The sequence below is a fragment of the Humulus lupulus genome, chromosome 2, assembly GCF_963169125.1.
Source record: "Humulus lupulus chromosome 2, drHumLupu1.1, whole genome shotgun sequence".
NCBI lineage: Eukaryota > Viridiplantae > Streptophyta > Magnoliopsida > Rosales > Cannabaceae > Humulus > Humulus lupulus.
Genome location: NC_084794.1, coordinates 98,412,657 through 98,431,981, shown reverse-complemented (window position 1 = coordinate 98,431,981; position 19,325 = coordinate 98,412,657). Strand labels below are relative to the sequence as shown.

Below are 19,325 nucleotides of genomic sequence, written 5' to 3'. Positions count from 1 at the left end.
TTTAAAACAAAAAACTTAAACCCTAATTTATCTGTTTTACTTCACATTTCCCTCTCCTCTCTTCCATTACCCCCGTCTTCTCCATCTTAAATCCAATCCAAAGCAGAATAATACAAGTTTTTTCCATTTCTACCATCAAGATAGTTCGCAGACTTTCCTGACAGATACAACCTACAAGTCCAACGTGGGGAAGCACCAGTAGGAATACTTCCTAACAACGAACTTGGTTACAAAAAATTTGTCCTTAACCTGGGTAGGTAAATCTTTGCTATCCTGATCCTCATGTCTGGTCCATCTTTATATGTTTGTCTATTCTCAATACTTTATCTTATTCTTTGTAACTTAGGTCCATGACACTGACCAGTTCCTACCCAGGCAATGCGTGATCGAGATAACATTCTTGCCAGCTTGAGAGAAGTGGAGAAGAGCTCATGTACTTAGTTACTGTGGCAAATCTCCGGCTACTTGCTCTTTTTCAACCTTATTAGGTTACAAAGGATTCAACTACTGAAAGTGCCACCAAGGAAGGCACAAATGACTAAACACCCTTCGAGCAACCTCAAGATGTCTCCCAACCACCTAGGCCTCGTACGACAGGAGTGAACATCAGGGAGCCTGGTGAGAGCCAGCGACCAGTCTTTGCTCCTCCTACTTATGACAAAGGAAAGCAAAAAATGTCGGAGAGGCTTGTAAGTGAGGAGTATTCTTCCTTGGAACATGAGAATGGTACTAGTTTATGTAATACTCTATTTGAGTTACTCTCTATCCCTACCGACCTATTCAATAGGGATGAAAATTTTATTCCATTGACTAGTAACTGTTGTTAGGAGTATGTCCTAAAAGCATGTAAAAGACATTTGTTATTTCTATGAATAAATAAATAAAATGGTTTATTATTGTTATATTTGGATTATTAAATTATTTTTTGAATAATTTTGTAAATATCACAAAAATTCCATATTCATTATTGAGGATGTGATCTTGTATTAGTACGAGAGAATTAAGATCACATGAATGAATAAAAATAGTCAACAAAAACAAATTAAAGTTATGGAATTCTTTAATTGGGGTTGTACGTACGGTTTGCTGAGTATCATGTTGATACAAATAATCTAGATTCAGATTATTGATGTGGTAAGACATCTCGGTAAAGGTGCTTTATATAATATGATTATATATGACATGGACCGATATGAATAAAAGTCTTTATCCAAAAACCATTTAACAATAAAGACTTGTAATTCATATCATAATTGATGATCATTTATAGATCAACCTAAATCCGGAGTGTTCATGAACTCCTGTTCATGTTTATTAAATCTTTTGATTCATTCGTTAAGATCTCTTCATAGAATGAGGCTAATGACTTTTGTTTTGGAGATTTAATATCATGGATGGCTGGGAACATGTATCAACAATTCAGAATCTAATCTTTCCTAACAGATCGTATATTAGTTCCTTATGGGTTAATTCTGGAACTGAATGATTTTGAGCTCAAATCTATAATTAGATTATAGATTAATTATTCACTAGTGAATTAATGGTACTTAAGGAATAAGAAGTAAATTAGAAAGGTAAAATGGTAATTGTTTCATTCTAATTTATGAACTAATTAATTAGAGGGTTGAACTATTGTAAGATGTTTATATCAATGGACAACTTAGAATAAGATAATTCTGTAAAAGTATATCTATAACATAAAGAGTGCAATTCCGAATTTATAGTGGAGAAATATCAGAATTAATAAATTAACTATTATAATTAAAGAATTTAATTATTTAGTTAAAATTTATTGGAGCTTAATGTTATAGGTCCATGGTCCCCGAAATGGCTCAAACAAACACTGACAAAGGTAAATACAAAAATGGGCAAAAGGACTTATTTGATAAGTAAAATATTTTTCTATGCACCAAACATAATTATTCTATAATTATGTGTAATTAAGAAAAAATTGGGAAAAATCACATGCCTTCCCTGGCATGTGCTACACGCATAAGAAGCTCTTGGTAGTTTATTGGTTCCACAATTTTAGTTATTTAAATATTAAATAAATAATGAGATATTGTAATATGATTACAATATTATTATTTAAACATAATCTGATAACTGATTAGTTGTTTTTTAAATTGTTTAAAATAACTAATATTTTATTTTTAATAGATTGGATATATTAAATATAGGATATCAGTTTTTCAGAATGATACTTTTCAGGGATAAAAAATATATCATGAAATCTCTCTGAGAGAAAGAGAACAGTGATTCAAGCATAGGTCGCTGTTCTTCACAAACTTAGGTCAAAACTTTATCAGATCTCATGTGTTGAGAACATCTGATAAATAGATTTTGCCTATTATTTTGTATAGCGAGCTCACACTCGTTCTTTGTGTGCTGAGAACATTTTGGAAGATCTTGGTGTGAGATCTCAAGGATTTTTGCCATACAAAAAGATAGCAGTGAGGAAGGACTTGAGGTAATTTTCTGTTCATATCTTTGATTCAATATATATATATGTATGTGAAGAAGTAGATCTAGAAATCTTGTGGGGTTAAATTAACAATTTTGATTGTTGTTCCGCTGCGTATAATCTCTGATTTGATCTATAAAAACCAACAACTGTAACTTAGAGCTTCTTGAGGCAGATGACTCTTATGTTAGTAGTAGGAGTAACTTAGATAATGTAGCAAGTTAGCAACCAACATATGTAGTTTGGGTATTTCTACTAACTATCTTACACTTCTTTGTTCCTTGCTATGTTACTAGTCATTTGCTAACTTGTTGTTTCTATACAGATATGTCTGAGGCTTTCGACATCTATGATTCTGGGGATCTTGCTGCTGGGTCAACGTGACCAGCAAGAAAGGACGTGGGAAGCTCTAGTAGGGCCTCCTCAACTAAAAAGCAAAACAGCCTAGGAGACTGCCCCTCCAACAAAAGAAACAACTCCACCCCAGACTAGGAAATCTCCTACTCCCTCCTCTCCTCCTCAAGGATCGACCTCCGAGAAGGTGGACATGGCCGCAGTGTCTGAGCTTCTAAACAATGCCTCTAGCTCGACAACCGCCAAGGTGGCCCGACACAGGCTGAGAAAAAGTAGTGATCCAAAATTTCTTTTTTATTAATTTTATGTTTTATTTAAATTGTCTGATTTTTAGAAAATAATTGAAATGTTTTTTTTGAGTGAATTATGATTTAATTGATTATTTTAAATAATTGTGTAATGTTTTTTTATTATTAGTGTTACATTTTTTATTTGGTGTGATAAAATTATGTGATTAGAATAAGTTACATTTTTTTTACTAAATGTGTGTGTGCTGAAATTGTGTGTGTGGATGTTTGTTTTATTTTTATTTAAATCAAGTTAAGAAAATAAAAAGGGGGAGGAGAATGGGTTGTCATCTTTTGGGATAAGATGACAAGGCTTATCTTTTGGATTGTGTTTACATTGAGATAGGATTTAGGTGAGGTATAAGGAGAGGAAATGGTAGGATTTAGACTTTTTTGGTGGGATAGGATTTTAGTTTTCACACTTGGGGTTTTCCCTTAGGGTTAGGTCACTAGGATATTATATATAGAAGAAAATGTGAGCCTTGGAGAACCCTTTTGGTGGCTGCCAAACTATTGAGAGAAAAAGGGAGAGGAGAGCACGAAAACAAGAAAGAAAAAGAGAGAAAGAAAGAGAGAAAGAAGGAGAAGAGGAAAGGGGTTTCAAGAATATCTAGGTATGTGTTCTTAACTTGATTTTGTTTTTGGTTTTGGTTTTGATCCTCTAAGCATAGATTTCTTCTTCTCAATTCTAAGAAGTTTGTTCCTCTTTTCTTTTGGTGGTGTATTTCGAAATCCCTAGGTGCCTAAGGATTGATTTGCTTTGTGTTATTGAACACTACTAAGGAGGTAATAGGATTCCCTACCCTTTTTTTTATTTGATTTTTGTTTATGGTTATGGATTAGCATTTGAGGTTTTTACAAAATATGTCTATGTTTGATCTTATAGTTTTGAGGAATATGTGTATGGTGATGATCTCTTGATTAGAAGCATGATTAGGTTTTAATTAGAGTTTTGGAAACAATAGTATATCCTTGTGTATGTTTCGACCTAGCATTGTGGTTTGATTCAATTTATTTCTTTTGAGTTTGGATAAGCATGTTTCTTGATTAAGAGATATGGTGTAAGATTTGAGAATACAGAAAATGGAGCATGAGAAATATGATGTTGCTTTGTTCATCTATTAATGGAAAAAGAATGCTAGTATAGTGTTAATTATATGATAATGTTGTGTATCTCAAGAATATATGAGGATTCATGTTTGAGGGAGAACATGGTTTAGTTTATCTTTATGTTGATAATATATTCGAATAAGGCCTCGAATCGATCAGTTGGTAGACGCAATAGCCGGTCACGAGCTCATGTCTTTCATGGACACATATTCTAGATATAACCAGATCTCGATGAACCCTGCAGACCAAGATCACACTAACTTCATGACTAAGTATAACGTATATTGCTACATGATTATGTCATTCAGGCTGAAGAATGTTGGTGCAATGTACCAACGGCTAGTCAACAAAATGTTTGTTAACTAGATTGGGAAAAATATGGAAGTGTATGTCGATGATATGCTAGTTAAATTAAAGACTACCAGTAACCATGTATCTGACCTGGAAGAATGTTTTGGCGTGCTAAGGAAATATGACATGAAGCTAAACCCTCAAAAGTGCACCTTTGGGGTTTCTTCGGTAAAATTTTGTTGCTTCATAGTCAACACAAGAGGTATAAAGGAAAACCCAGAGAAGATCAGGTCATTATTAGAAATGCTTTCGCCTAGGTCGCGTAAAGAAGTATAGAACCTAACTAGGAAAGTAGCAGCCCTAAATCGCCTCATTTCAAAATCGTCTGACAAGTGCCTCACGTTCTACAACTTGCTCAGGGGAAACAAAAAGTTTGAGTGGATCGAAGAACGCGAGCATGCATTTCAGAATCTGAAAACTCAACTGGCTAAACCCCCGCCCCCCCACATTATCAAAACCAGCAACTGGAGAATGATTGCTCTTATACCTAGTTGTGATAGAAAATGTGGTCAGCGCCGTATTAGATTGAGAAGAAGATTAAGCGCAGATGCCGGTGTACTACATGAGTAAAAGGCTTATGGGAGTTGAGTCCAGATACCCTTTAATAGAAAAACTTTCGTTCTGCTTGATCTTGGCCTCGAGAAAACTCAGACCGTATTTCCAGTCCCACACCATCCATGTCTTAACCGATCAACCTTTAAGGTAGGTCTTGAAAAAATCTGAATCATCGGGACGTTTCCTTAAGTGGGCCATCAAACTCAGTCAGTTCGAGATATTATATAAGCCGCGCAAAACAATAAAGAGTCAAGTGCTTGTTGATTTTGTGGCAGAATGCACAGGTTTTCAGGACGAGCCAATGAGAGAACCGGTGCAAGAGTTATGGAAACTCTTCATTGATGGATAATTTAAAGAAAATGAATCCAGAGCTGGGATAATTCTGATCTCACTTCAGGGACATCGATGCCATACAACCTTCAGGTTTGAATTCAAAGCGTCCAATAATGAAGCAGAGTACGAAGTTCTATTGGCAGGAATATGAGTGGCGAAAGAACTGAAAGCAAAGGCGATCCAATGTTATAATGATTCTCAGCTCATGGTTAATCAAATATTGGGGGAGTATCAAGCTCGAGGTATCAAAATGGATCCTTATCTAGCTAAGGTTAAATATGAGTTGTCCGAGTTTGAGTTCTGCTCCATTGAGCAAGTACCCCACGAGCAGAATTCGAATGCTAATGCTTTAGATTAACTTGCCACCACCAAATAAGCAGATACATTAAACGCGTTCCCAGTGGATTTCTTAGGACAACCAAGCATAACAGAAGAAATGGTTGAGGTTAGAGAGATTGACACAAAATCGACCTGGATAAGCCCCATAATGGAATATCTCACCACTGGTAAACTACCGAAAGATTGGAAGGACACAAGAAAATTGTTATATCAAGTCCCATGGTATGTTATGGTTGAGGGAATTCTATACCGACGAGGGCATTTGCTATTGTAACATCCTTATTTTCTTTTCATGGGTATTTTGGTAATTTTTGCTTGTGAGGATAATTTGGTAATTTAATACTCTTGAGGGGTATTTTTGTAATTTTGTGAAATTACGTATTATGTGATTATATGAATATGTTTATGTGATATTAATATATGTGTAAGATATTTTATGTTGGAATATACTGAGGGTGCTTGAGTTATGTGTTAAGGTGACGAATCACGTTTTCCTTCAAGTGCTAGGGGCTTTATTGTCAAGAATTGTTGAAAGATGTGTCATAATGGAATAAAGATAACTTATGTGGAATAAATTAATTATGGATTATGTAGTTTAGGGAGAATTACTAAAAATGGTTTAATGAAATTGTTAGAATTACTTAGATCAAGGGTAGGATGGTAATTTAGCGATAGTGAGTCATTATAAATAGAAAGTGAGAGACTAGGGTTAGGGTTAGACTCACAATTTGATGAGGATTTTTTCATATACGTATGGATCACTAGGAACTCGTGTGGGGGCTCACTTAGGATACTTTGGGAGGAGATTTTCGTGGCTTAGGTTGCTCTACATGATCTTGGTATGAAATTCTCATGCTTTTAAAGTTTTTTTAATAGTTCTTGAAGCTTTGAGTTATGTTAATGGTGGATTTGATTAGAAAGCATGATATGTTGGGATGATTGGTTTTATATGCATGTTAGAGACTAGGTTGTTAATCTATTGTGGTTAGAAACATTCTAGGGTTGAATTTATTAAGTTATGATTGCTAGTCTTGAAGATTGGAAAGACACCTTGGGGAAGAAGGTTTGTTGTAAGAGATTGTTAGAGTTATGGAGTTAGGGGATGCTCATAAATTTTGGTATTATATTATTCTCAAAGAATTATATGATGATATAGAGGGATTCAATACGAGAAAAACACAAAAAGAATCGTTCAAATCAGATTCAAATTGATAGAGTTATGGCTGTTCTTGGATTTCTTCGTCGAGCGCGACCGAGGGGTTGCGCGACCGTGCTACATGCCCATAAAACATGTTTTTTTCCTCATTTTTATGGTTTTGGTTGGGTCTTTTATGGTATAGTTTAAGGGTATTATGTTTGGGGATTTTAGGACTTTCTTAAGGACACATTAAGGGTGATTGGGTTTTAGAAAGTGTAAGATTGGTTCATGATATTTGGTTAAGCTATGAGTCTCTAAAAGATATATGCTGTATGTTTTGGATTCAGGACTCGGCAAGGCACTTGAAGGGAGGTGATTGCATCGCTGCTAGGGCGCCGATCGGGAAAGTCATAAAGGGACGTTAAATGTAATTCTTGAGGGTGTTACCACAAAAAAAAAAAAAAAAAAATCCGAGTCTTGGCAGTTCAAGGGAAAGTTTATTAGACTAGTACCACTAAGATGGCGGGGAAACTTACTTCCAAGAGATCCGATGCCAAAGTAGCCCTTTACAAAAGGTCTCTCGAGCCTCTGCTAACTACGTTTTATATAGACTGGAAGCTAGAGAGATACTATACTAAGGTATAGTGCCGCTACCAGAGAAGGTTGTTTCATGCTAGGCATCCAGACCTACTACGCCCGAGCTGCATCCCTGGCACACTTGCTATATCCTTTAATGCTTCATCCTACCAAGTATACCTGATAGAAAGCCATTCTATAACAATTCAAGACAACAAGAAAGCAAGAAAATGATAGCGATCGGTTTGGGAGCGTCACCGGGGGGGTGGGGGGTGGGGGGGAGAGCTAAGCCTGCACGCTCTATGCTTTTCCCCAGCTTTCCTTCTAGTAAAATAAAATATTGTACCCCCCAGGGCATGAGTTAAGCATATAGTTAATTTCTCTTACCTGAGGTAAGAAGAGTGGTCACTATAACACAGGGTGTGCATTTGAGGGCACAAGTGTTTTGTATGTGTGATCTAATGGTTATGATTGTTCATGTTATGTGTATGACTATGCTTTGTCATTTATGTTAGGGGAGTTACGATTATTGCATGCTTATGTGCATTGATGCATGTTCACATTGACTTTATGAGAGTTTGTTATATCATGCTTTGAGTATGTTATGATGAATATACCATATGTGGAAAGAGCAACATAATACATATTCTTTTAACTTGGTATGTGATAAGAACCAAATGACTGTCACAAGGGCAGTAAGCCGTTGCAAGGGCGGTATGTTTGTGGTTATAATGGCCAGAATGATATTGATAAATGGTTGGAATGATACTGGTAACATGCATTATGATTTTATTAGGTTACACTATGATATGCTATAATATGTTATACTATATTATGACTCTTTTATGATATGTTATGGCTTAAGGAGTGATAGTTAAGCTAGTATATGTTTTATGATTGGGCTTTGGGGTTGTGACCTACATAGCTCTTCTTGTTGGGCGTTAGCTCATGGGTACTCTGTGTTGCAAGTGCCATATGTTAGTTTTGTTTCGTGGCGACGAGAGAAGTCCAATCCAGAAAGGAAATGTATATCATGAGAGCCGCTCAACCTTGTTACGATCAAAGGGACGTAAACGCCAAAATTTTATTTAACATTTTTTTTTATTCATGTGGGTTTAAAGGTGTTTTATTATGAATGTAGACTGAAAATAGTTTTGTTTGGTCACTTGCATTTAAGATAAATATTTTATTTTAACTTACGGATATTTGAATGCTGTATCTTTTTAATAAGAATTTTTTTAACAAAGTTTTATGCACTATATAGTATATCATTTGGTTTTCAAGCTTTAAAACAATTTGAAATGACTAGTACCCTAATAAGGTCTCGGGGTTAGAATTTTGGGGCGTTACAGCTACCCCTCCTACGGTGTGTTATGCCCGAGGAAGCACAGACTATCCTACATGAGATACATAGAGGATTCTGCGGAGACCACACTGGAGGGAAAAATTTGGCTCTAAAGATATTGAGGCATGGCTATTTTCGACCTACGCTAAAAAAGGATTCGACCTCATACATACAGAAATGTGATAAGTGCCAACACTTTGCCATAGCTGCTCAGGCAGTACCCATGGAGCTAACTATGATTTCATCGCCCTGTATCGACCTGAGTGGTTCATTACCAATAGGAAAAGGAGGAGTTCACTATGCAGTTGTCGCCATCGAATACTTTACAAAGTGGGTCAAGGTCGAGCCTCTGGCGACCATAACCTCAAAGAGATTCCTGGATTTCGTCATGAAGAACATCATATGTCATTTTGGGCTCCCAAAGAAGACCGTGTCTGACAACGGAACTCAATTTGATAGTGATCTTTTATGAACTTTTTGTGAAAAGTACGACATAACCAAGAGTTTCTCATAAGTGCCATATCTACAAGCTAATGGGCAGGTTGAGGCTGTAAATAAAACCCTAAAGGCGTGTTTAAAGAAACGACTAGATGAAGCCAAGGGACTATGACCTGAGCAGCTCCTGCAAGTACTTTGGGCCTATAGGACCTCACATCGCACCTCCACGAGGCATACTCCCTTCTCTTTAACCATTGGAAGTGAGGCTATGCTCCAAATTGAATCACTAGTGGCGTCACATAGACAGAAAACCTTCGTTCAAGATCAAAACCACGACTTGCTTAACACATCTCTGGATTTGATCGAGGAAAAATGGGAGGAGTCACAATTATAGCTCACCCATTATCAGCAGAGAATTACTCGTTACTTTAACTCAAAGGTAAAAGGACGCAGAATTGGGCTGGGTGACTCAGTGCTTCGAAGGGTGTTTTTGGAAAATAAAGATCCTAAAGATGGTTTATTAGGACCGAATTGGGAAGGACCATACTAGATTGTAGAAATCTTACATGAAGGAACCTTCAAACTCGCTCGGTTAAGTGGAGATTTGGTCCCATGGACCTTGAATGCTCTACATCTTAAAAAATACTATTAGTAATAGGAAAACTTTGTTAATTTTTAATGTTTTTAGTATTTTCCGTGTAAGGCTTATTTATTAAAGCCATTCTATTTTAACAACACTAGATTGCTACGTAATTTAAACGTAGAACCAATATTTTTGTCTTATTCTTGCGATGTATCACGTGCTCATTTTATAAAAGCGACCTAGAATATTCATATATTATGATCGCTTGGGGGGAATATAACCATTGAAGAGTCTTTAAAAGTATTTAGCACATTTGGATAAAATTTGAAACTTAGAATTTGGAAAATTGATTATTCAATGGCTTTTTAAAGCTCGAACTTTCAAAGAAATCATGAATACGAACTGAGTTAAGAAAATTCAAAGAAACAAAACCTAGAATTCTACTAAGCGAGCAAACTCTTGGATATAACCAAGTCCGAGGATTGATTCCTAACAGGTATAACGCTAATTGGGCGAGAAAACTTCTAGATATAACTAGGTCCGAGGCCTGATTCGTAACAAGTATAACGATGATTGGGCGAGTAAACTCCTAGACATAACTAGATACGAGGCCTGATTCCAAACATGTATAACACTATTAGGTGGGAAAATTCTTGGATATAACCAGGTAATCGACCATAATTAATTGGTCGGGCCATCAGGCATTTATCTCGATCTAAAGGTAACCCCCCTATGATTGTGAATGTACAAGAATTTAAAGTTCATACATAGCAAGATAATGGGTTAAGGGGAACAAAAATAGATCATAAAGTAATGAAAATGTACTAATAAGTATATGAACAACTTGAGGAGAAATGACCTCGAACTGAGCCCGAAGGCAATTTTTTCAACTTTTGAATGCTTAATTATAAGGGATTTAAAAATCCCGAAATAAAACACAAATTAAAAAAAAACAATAATAAAATGAGGGCGCCCTAAACATCACTGAGCTCTGGTAACTTGCCCTTGTGATGTCACCTCATCGTCACCCTCTTCAATAGCTCTAGAAGCCTCCATGGTCTCGGAGGGCTCTTGCAAGAGATGGCTCTGGAACTTGGTAAGATAAAGCCCCCAGAGCTCAGCATCCAGAGAGGAGGAATCCCCTTCCTGATTGTATGCCCATCACCGGTATATCATCTTCTCCAGGGCGTTTGTTGCCTCAACAATATCCAGCTTTGCCTACTCGGCATCCTGCTTCGCCTACTCAGCATCCTCCTTAGCTTTGAATTCAACCTCACACAATTTATTTTTGAGCACATCAACTTCCTTAAGTTTCTTGTTGAGGCTGTCGACCTCGACCTGCAGCTGGTCTCGGTAGTGGCTCACCTCAATAACCTACTCCTTGGCGACTCGCTCATTGTCTTGGGACGCCGCCAGGGCGGCATTGACCTCATCTCATTAAGCTCAGATTTGGGAGATACTGCAGATTTGAGCTAAACAAGACTACAAAAGAAAAATACATGACATGATTATCTCACAAAAATAAAAAAAGGTAGCAGAGCGGAGGATAACTCACAGTTAGATTCATTCCAAAGGCTTACTCCATGACGTCCCATGGGGAACCCTCCTCTATGGCCCTCCGGTCCTTGACATTCACTTGGTTGGCATGACCCACCATGTGATTTGCCATGTTGTGGAGGGGTCCGCGAAGCACTTTCAAGATCCTTGCAACCTTGAGTGGCTTGACTGGGAGATGCAAGTCCTTGACATGCAGGTCTGGGAGCTAAGAAGATGGGGCCTCACCCTAAATGACTTGAGGAACTGGAACAGGTTCGTGAGGACAAGGAGGAGGAGCCTCATGAATGGTAACTGCAGTTACTTGAGATGGCAATTATTTTTGCTGCTGCTGTTTTTGAGTGGAGCTGGAACCTTTATCCTTTGTAGAAGATCTGGTGGTAGCTTCAGCCTTGGAGGTACTTTTCCTTGATATTCTCGCCTTCTTGACGACGGGTCCAATTCTGACCCCACCAGATTTAAAGGCGCATTTTAGGTCCATAACTTCTCCTGCAAAAGGACGAGCAAAAAATTTAGGTCAAGAAATGATTAGTCAGGGTAATACTAGGCAAAGAATAGAGCAAGAACCCTACCCTCCGAGCTAGATGAGGAAATTACCATGATTGGTTATGGATTACAAACCGGGTTGGGTAAGACCTCTAACTCTTGGACTATCGGCAGAGGGGGAGACTCTATTATTATTACATTTTGGGACCTACAAGGTTCAAGCTCCTCATCTAGACTAGACATGGCCTGCCTAATACCTGGGGTAAGAACAACATGACAAAGAGAAGGCCACGACAAAAGGTTTGTGCCGTATTCCTAAAAAATAGTGGACCTAAAATGAAGGGTATTATTTACCACTAGGGTACATCGGGGGTAGCTATGGTCGTAGCGTACAACCAAGTGATCCACACACTGAAGGAGGGTCACGTTAAGATCTGGATCAATCGGGTGTCGACTCATGAGCTGCCTTGGGTTGAATCGGACTAGCCTAAAACTTGTAGTAGCTCAGTTTAATTCTCTATATGGGTTACCTTGGCCGTGGTGCCAGCTGCTGCCCCTGATTCAACTTGGCCGTGGTCAAGATGTTGTCCATCTTCAGAGACATTTCTTTTGTGTACCATTTGCGCGACCTCCTCCTCTTCATCAACATCTTCAACAATAGGGATGAGTTCCTGGGGAGGAGAGAGCCCAGGGGAAGGACCTCAAGCTCTGATGGCCAGTGTCTGATCTTTCCGAATTAGCTTTCAGGCCACCATGGTAGCATCATTGGCCACCATCTAGAACTCTTTCTCCTTGGCAAGAATACGAGCTAGGGTCTTGTATTGACTTCCGAGGGTCTCTGACCGCCTTGTTCTCTTATATATAGCTGCACAAAGCAACAACTCAATCATAATATGTTTAAATTTGGTTGAAAAGGAATTCAAGTGGAAAGTTCAAGGAGTTGAGAGACTTACGATAGTGATTGAAATATCGATGGGTGCGGTTCTTGAACCTGTTTGACATGAAGAATCGATCCTTGTAGTCATTCTGGTGGCTTGGGAGGTCAATGATGGAGATTGTACTGGGGAATCTGGTGAGGTAGAAGAAGCCATCACCTCGTGCCTTTGATTCCAGATTGGATTTGAGGCAAAAAAAGTACATGATGTTGGTAGGGGTGGGAACCTCCCTCTCATGCTTCAAAAATAGGTATTTTAGCCCCACCAAAAGTCAGTACGAATTTGGGGGGAGCTGGAATGGTGCCAGTTTGACGTAGTTAAAAAAATCTATGAAATACTGGTCTAAGGGGAGAAAGGCACTTGCCTTCAGGTGCTCGTCACTCTAGGCCCCAAAGTTGTCCTGAAGCGGAGGGCAGGCAACATGACCCTCGGACCCCATATCAATCCCATTGCTCATAAAAATGTTATTCACCTTGCCCTGAGTCTTTATCCGGGTTTTGATGTGCTTGGCCTCAAAGAAGGTGTTCGTGTCAACTATGATCTCCCTATCCACCAATGGGTTGAAGTGGGGAATAGGGGTCTCAGATGCAATTTTCTTACGCTTACTCTTACTTTGAGAAGAAGAGATCGCCATTGACTTCTTTTGGAGGACCATGATTTAACTCTCCTTGCGACAAAGCGATCTGTTAGAGGCGACCTAAGATGAAACCTTACAACGGTGATAAAGGTATGGCAACCCGAGGGTTTGAACTCAATCTATTCGACCTAAGATATATACAAGATAAGATTTCCCCTAGCACCAACGCGTGTGCACACGTGCGATTAGTGACCATGCGCTGTAAACTCGGAAAACCCCTGATACTTCGGGATCCGCGTGTCAGAACCAATACCTTTTTGGAAAACAGTTTAATACAAAACCACTTGAGAAACCATAACCCTTAAGCTACCCAGAACTAAACCTAAAAACTCTCAAGTTTTTACACATACACTCAGATGATCCTTTTTCAAAACCCAGAAAAACACCCATTTCGTGTTGTACATTATTTCTAATCAGATCTAGTGCTATTGTTTTTGGCCTAACGAAAACTCATACTAAACTCAAACATAACCAAAGTAAGGAAATATATTGGAAAATTTCATAAAACTTATTAAAAAAAATAAGAAGATGAAATTCAAACCAGATATGAAGATACTTATAGATTGGTTTTTCAGTCGAGGAAGTGATAACAACACCAAAGGTAATATCATGAAAGCTTCTAGAAAATGGGAGAATGGAGAAGGCTCTGAAGGTATTTTGAGAAGAAAAAGAAAATTTATGAATGCAAAGGTTGTAAGGTTCAATTCTCCTATTTATACATAAACTTTGGGAACCGGTCTAGGCCACACGATTATATCATTTCGAGATCCAAGGGCCTAGGTTAAATAAACCATGTGGTGACAAAAAGTTGACAAGCTAGCTGTTACAGTACTCGAAACTTGAACATGGGCCTATTATAGACCGACACGTGTCTCCCACTCGAGTAAGTGGGTAGGCATGATTTCACATAACAGAAGCCTAAAAGCCCCTACTGTGTACGTCAGAAAGTGACAACATGCACGAGCAGGAGCTTGGGGGCAAATGTTGTACCCCAAAATAAATACGAACTGAATTATTCAGCATGGGGTATAATTGGCATACAAGCATATGAAGAAAGCGTACATATATAACATCTAGACTCTGGAGTGAGCAGCTCGAATCATACTTGACAGCTTACGACAAGCAGATAATCTCCAGATCGCCTCTTGCGCCAACAACTTAGTTCGAGATACGTGATGGCTAGATCGCCTTCTAGAAACTCTGAACTTGGCCAGTGTTGGATTAAGTTAGTTCTTCTACATCCAAGTCGAAGGAAGTGTTCAGCTCGCGGAAGCCTGGTCATGATGCACATTCAAGGATCCCAAAAGACTCGAAGATTTTTTATGCGCCTCATAAAGGCCCATATTTTACTACACATTTATTACTCGAGATAACATATATAAATTCTATAGGCAATCATATCTTTATGTAAATGGGAAGTTACCCAAATTTGTTGTTTACCTTATTTATGTATGCGGTTACCCAAAGTTGTCCAAGAGAATCGTCTATAAATACCATGGGAATGGACAGAAAAAGGGACCGGCTCTCTATATACTTAAACTCTGCTGAAATTGTCATCAACAATTTCTTCTAGACTCTTAAATAGATCAATAAGATTGTCTTGTGGACTAGGTGGATTTTAACCACTGAACCACGTAAAAGTGTGAGTGTTTGTGATATTTTTCATTTGTTCAATTACGGTTTAGCAAAGCCAAATATCTCTATTATCGAATTCCTTAATCCACTGTTGGTGAAAAACTGCGTCAACAACCACAAAGCAACATGATTCAGTTTGGGTAATAATCGACAAACTCACCAAGTCAGCTCACTTCTTACCGCTTAAGACAACTTATATAAGTGAGATTGTCTAATTACATGGAGTGCCAAAATCTATAATATTTGATAGAGGGCCTGTGTTCACTTCAAATTTTTGGAAGAGCTTACACAAGACTATGGGGATGAGGCTTAAACTTATTATGACCTTCCATCCCCAAACAGATGGCTAATCAGAGTGAACAATACAAATTTTGGAGGACATGTTGAGATCATGTGCACTCGATTTTTCTAGATCACGAGGTCGATACATATCTCTAATAGAATTATCTTATAACAATAGTTACCGATCTACTATTGGGATGACCCCATAAGAGATGCTATATGGACGCAAATGTAGGACACCCCTACATTGGGATTAGGTGGGGGAGAAACAATGTTTAAGTTCAGAAGTAGTGAGAGAGGCCACTGAAGTAGTCACCAAGATTAGGCAGAGGATGCTGACAGCTGAAAGTAGACAAAAAAGCTATGCAGATCTTAAAAGAAGAGATTTTGAATTCTCAGTAGGTGATCATGTGTTTTTGAGAGTCTCGCCCATGAAAGGGGTTATGCGTTTTGGGAAGAAGGGAAAGCTAAGCCCAAGGTATATAGGTCCATTTGAGATTTTGGAGAAAGTTGGGCAAGTTGCCTATCACTTGACTCTACCACCAGCACTCGCTGAGACACATAATGTGTTCCATATTTCCATGTTGAAGAAGTATGTGCCCCATCCCTCCCACATGTTGAGTTATGAATTGTTGGAACTAAATCAAGACCTAAGTTATGATGAGAATCTAGTGCAAGTCTTAGAGACAAGAGTTAAGGAACTGAGGTTCAAGAAGATTCTGCTAGTTAAGGTCATGTGGAAGAAATGTTCAACGAGAAAGGCAACCTGAGAGTTGGAGGAGGACATGAGGGAACACTACCTCGAGTTGTTTGGTAAGGGATAATTTTGAGGACAAAATTCTTTTTAAGGAGGTAGATTGTAGGGATCCAAATTTTATTTTTTATTAATTTTTATGTTTTATTTTAATTGTTTGATTTTTAGAAAATAATTGAAATGTTTGTTTTGTATGAATTATGATTTAATTGATTATTTGGAATAATTGTATAATGTTTGTTTTATTATTAGTGTTACATTTTTTATTTGGTGTGACAAAATTATGTCATTAGAATAGGTTACATTTTTTTTATTAAATGTGTGTGTGTGGATGTTTGTTTTATTTTTATTTCAATTAATTTAAGAAACTAAAAAGGGGAAGGAAAATGGGTTATGATCTTTTGGGATAAAATTACAAGGCTCATCTTTTAGATTGTGTTTACATTGGGATAGGATTTAGGTGAGGTGTAAGGAGAGGAAACTGTGTGATTTAGGCTTATTTGGTGGAATAGGATTTTCGTTTTCACACTTGGGTTTTTCCTTAGGGTTAGGTCTCTAGGATATTATAAATAGAAGAAAATGTGAGCCTTGGAGAATCATTTTTGTGGTTGCCAAAATATTGAGAGAAAGAGGGAGAGGAAAGCACAAAAAAGAGAAAGAAAAAGAGAGAAAGAAGGAGAAGAGGAAAGGGGTTTCAAGAATCTCTAGGCATGTGTTCTTAACTTGATTTTGTTTTTGGTTTTGGTTTTGGTTTTGATCCTCTAAGATTAGGTTTTTTCTTCTCAATTCTAAGAAATTTGTTCCTCTTTTCTTTTGGTGGTGTATTTCAAAATCCCTAGGTGCCTAAGGATTGATTTGCTTTGTGTTCTTGAACACTACCTAGGAGGTAATGGGATTCCCTGCCCATTTTGTTGATTTGATTCTTGTTTATGGTCATGGATTAATATTTGAGGTTTTGAGAAAATATGTCTATGTTTGATCTTATAGTTTTGAGGAATATGTGTATGATAATGATCTCATGATTAGAAGCATGATTAGGTTTTAATTAAATTTTTGGAAACAATAGTATATCCCTGTGTATGTTTCGGCCTAGCATTGTGGTATGATTCAATTTATTTCTTTTGAGTTTTGATAAAAATGTTTCTTGATTAAGGGATATGGTGTAAGATTTGACAATAAGGAAATTGGAGCATGATAAATAGGATGTTGTTTTGTTCATGTATTAATGGAAAAAGCATGCTAGTATGGTGTTAATTATATGATAATGTTGTGTATCTCAAGAATATATGAGGATGCATGTTTGAAGGAGAACATGATTTAGTTTATCTTTATGTTGATAATATATTCGAACATGGCCTTTTTTTTTGAAGTTGTGTTGTTGAAATGATCTAAGTCATTGATGCATGCTAATTGTATTATTTTTGGAATGCATGAAAAATATTGAAACATGTTGGGCTTACTGATTAAACATGAATATGAGCATTTTTAAATAAAATTTATATTTTATGGTAAATTATCAATGGTTTTAAAAGAGCACATTTTATGTCTTAAAAATTCACATTTCTAAAATTTATATAAGTAAAAGGTGATTTTCACGCTTTAATACTGTATTCTTCTTTAATAAAATACATGCAGATTTTTATGGTTTAAAGATAGAGAAAAACTATTTTTTTTCTTAAAAGATGCTTAGAAATTGATTTATTAAAAATGTGAGTATTAATAGTCATTTTTACCAACTTTTAGGTCCTTAGAGATTCCTTTAAAAATTTGTTTCAAACATCTTATGAGTTTTAGGTAATGTGAAACATAAGTTTTGATTAAATTTGGTTAAACAAAGTGTCACATTTTTGTACATTTTAGCCAAGTGTAGAATTTCAAAGTTTGGATTTATTTAAAATTCTTATGTGATTGCTATAAAAAAGGTATGTTAGGAATTTATGAGATATGTCACTTATGCTTGTATGTTGTGTTTGTACTTCCTTACTGGACTTTTAGATCACCCCTTACTTTCCCCCTTGCAGGTAGACACTAGATAGTCTTGTTTGACATGCATGGTGAGCTAAGTCAGTTTTCCATAAGTATGTATGTATGCTGCGGGTAGCCAATGGACGAGGAAACGATCTAGAATGCCATAGTGCCTTAGAGTCTTTTCTTATGATAATTTATCAATGGGATGCATTTATTTATTTTTAAGATTGCATCAAATTCTCTCTTGTTTTAAACAATGGATCCAAACTCTACATGTATTTCCAATATGGTCCCTGTGTGTTTTCAGAAAAAGTTATGAAATCTTTTAAGCTATTATTAAAATTAGTATTTTAATAAAGATAGGGAAAATATGGGGCGTTATAGCAACGAAGCCTTAATGAATTTATTGGTCGAAGCTTTAATGAATTTATAAGTGTAAGTTAATTTCCAATGCACACACATTTTTTTTTCAAACACTTATACTAATGTCTTCTTTGTGTCTTTTGGTCGCATGCTCTTCTTACTCTAAACCATGACTTGAGGAAAGTTGAAGCTTTGGTCGAAGAGGACAGGAGATTGATTGAGGAGAGTATGAAGATGTCCAAGGAGAAGGAGAAACTGGCCGCTGAGAAAAAGTTGTTCGATGAACTTGAAACAACAAAACGATCATTGGAAAAGTATCGAGGCATCAGCAAAGCGAACAATGATGAAGCCTTGAAGCTGGAGAAGGATCTTACGAAGAGCCATGAGAAGTCAAACAATCTGGAGAAAAAGGTCTCCAAACTGGAACAAAAGTTGTTGACCCTCGAGCAAGATAGTGAAAGCAACCTGGAGCGATTCAAATGAGATTTATTGTAAAGAACGCCCTAAACTAGTACTTAATAAAACATTCACATATCATTGGTCCATAAAGAAAACCACTTTTTATAAAGGTCTCAGTGAGGACTTGCTTAAAACAATGCAAGTTGGGCCCATTAGTTTAAAAAGAAAATATGAGTTTTTATGCAAAGTTCAAAAGAAACAAAATTAAATAATTAAGTACCACTGATAATTTAGAAAGTCTCTTAAAACATAACATAATTAAAATGGCGTCCTAAAGTGATCGTTTATTCCGTTCATAGGATACCCCTCGCCATACACCCTACGACGATAGAACTCCTCACGTCACCACGCGTGCCACAGAGAAATCCTATTTGCTACC

At 37.1% G+C, this 19,325-nt stretch overlaps 1 long non-coding RNA gene across 1 annotated transcript; it reads left to right on the top strand.

Moving 5' to 3' along the window:
- The first annotated feature begins 3,619 nt into the window (after nt 1-3,619).
- LOC133816216 (uncharacterized) lies at nt 3,620-19,088 on the top strand. Its single transcript, XR_009885084.1, has 3 exons — nt 3,620-3,719; nt 3,845-3,891; nt 18,672-19,088. It is a non-coding gene; the product is annotated as an uncharacterized LOC133816216 (long non-coding RNA).
- Nucleotides 19,089-19,325: the final 237 nt, after the last annotated feature.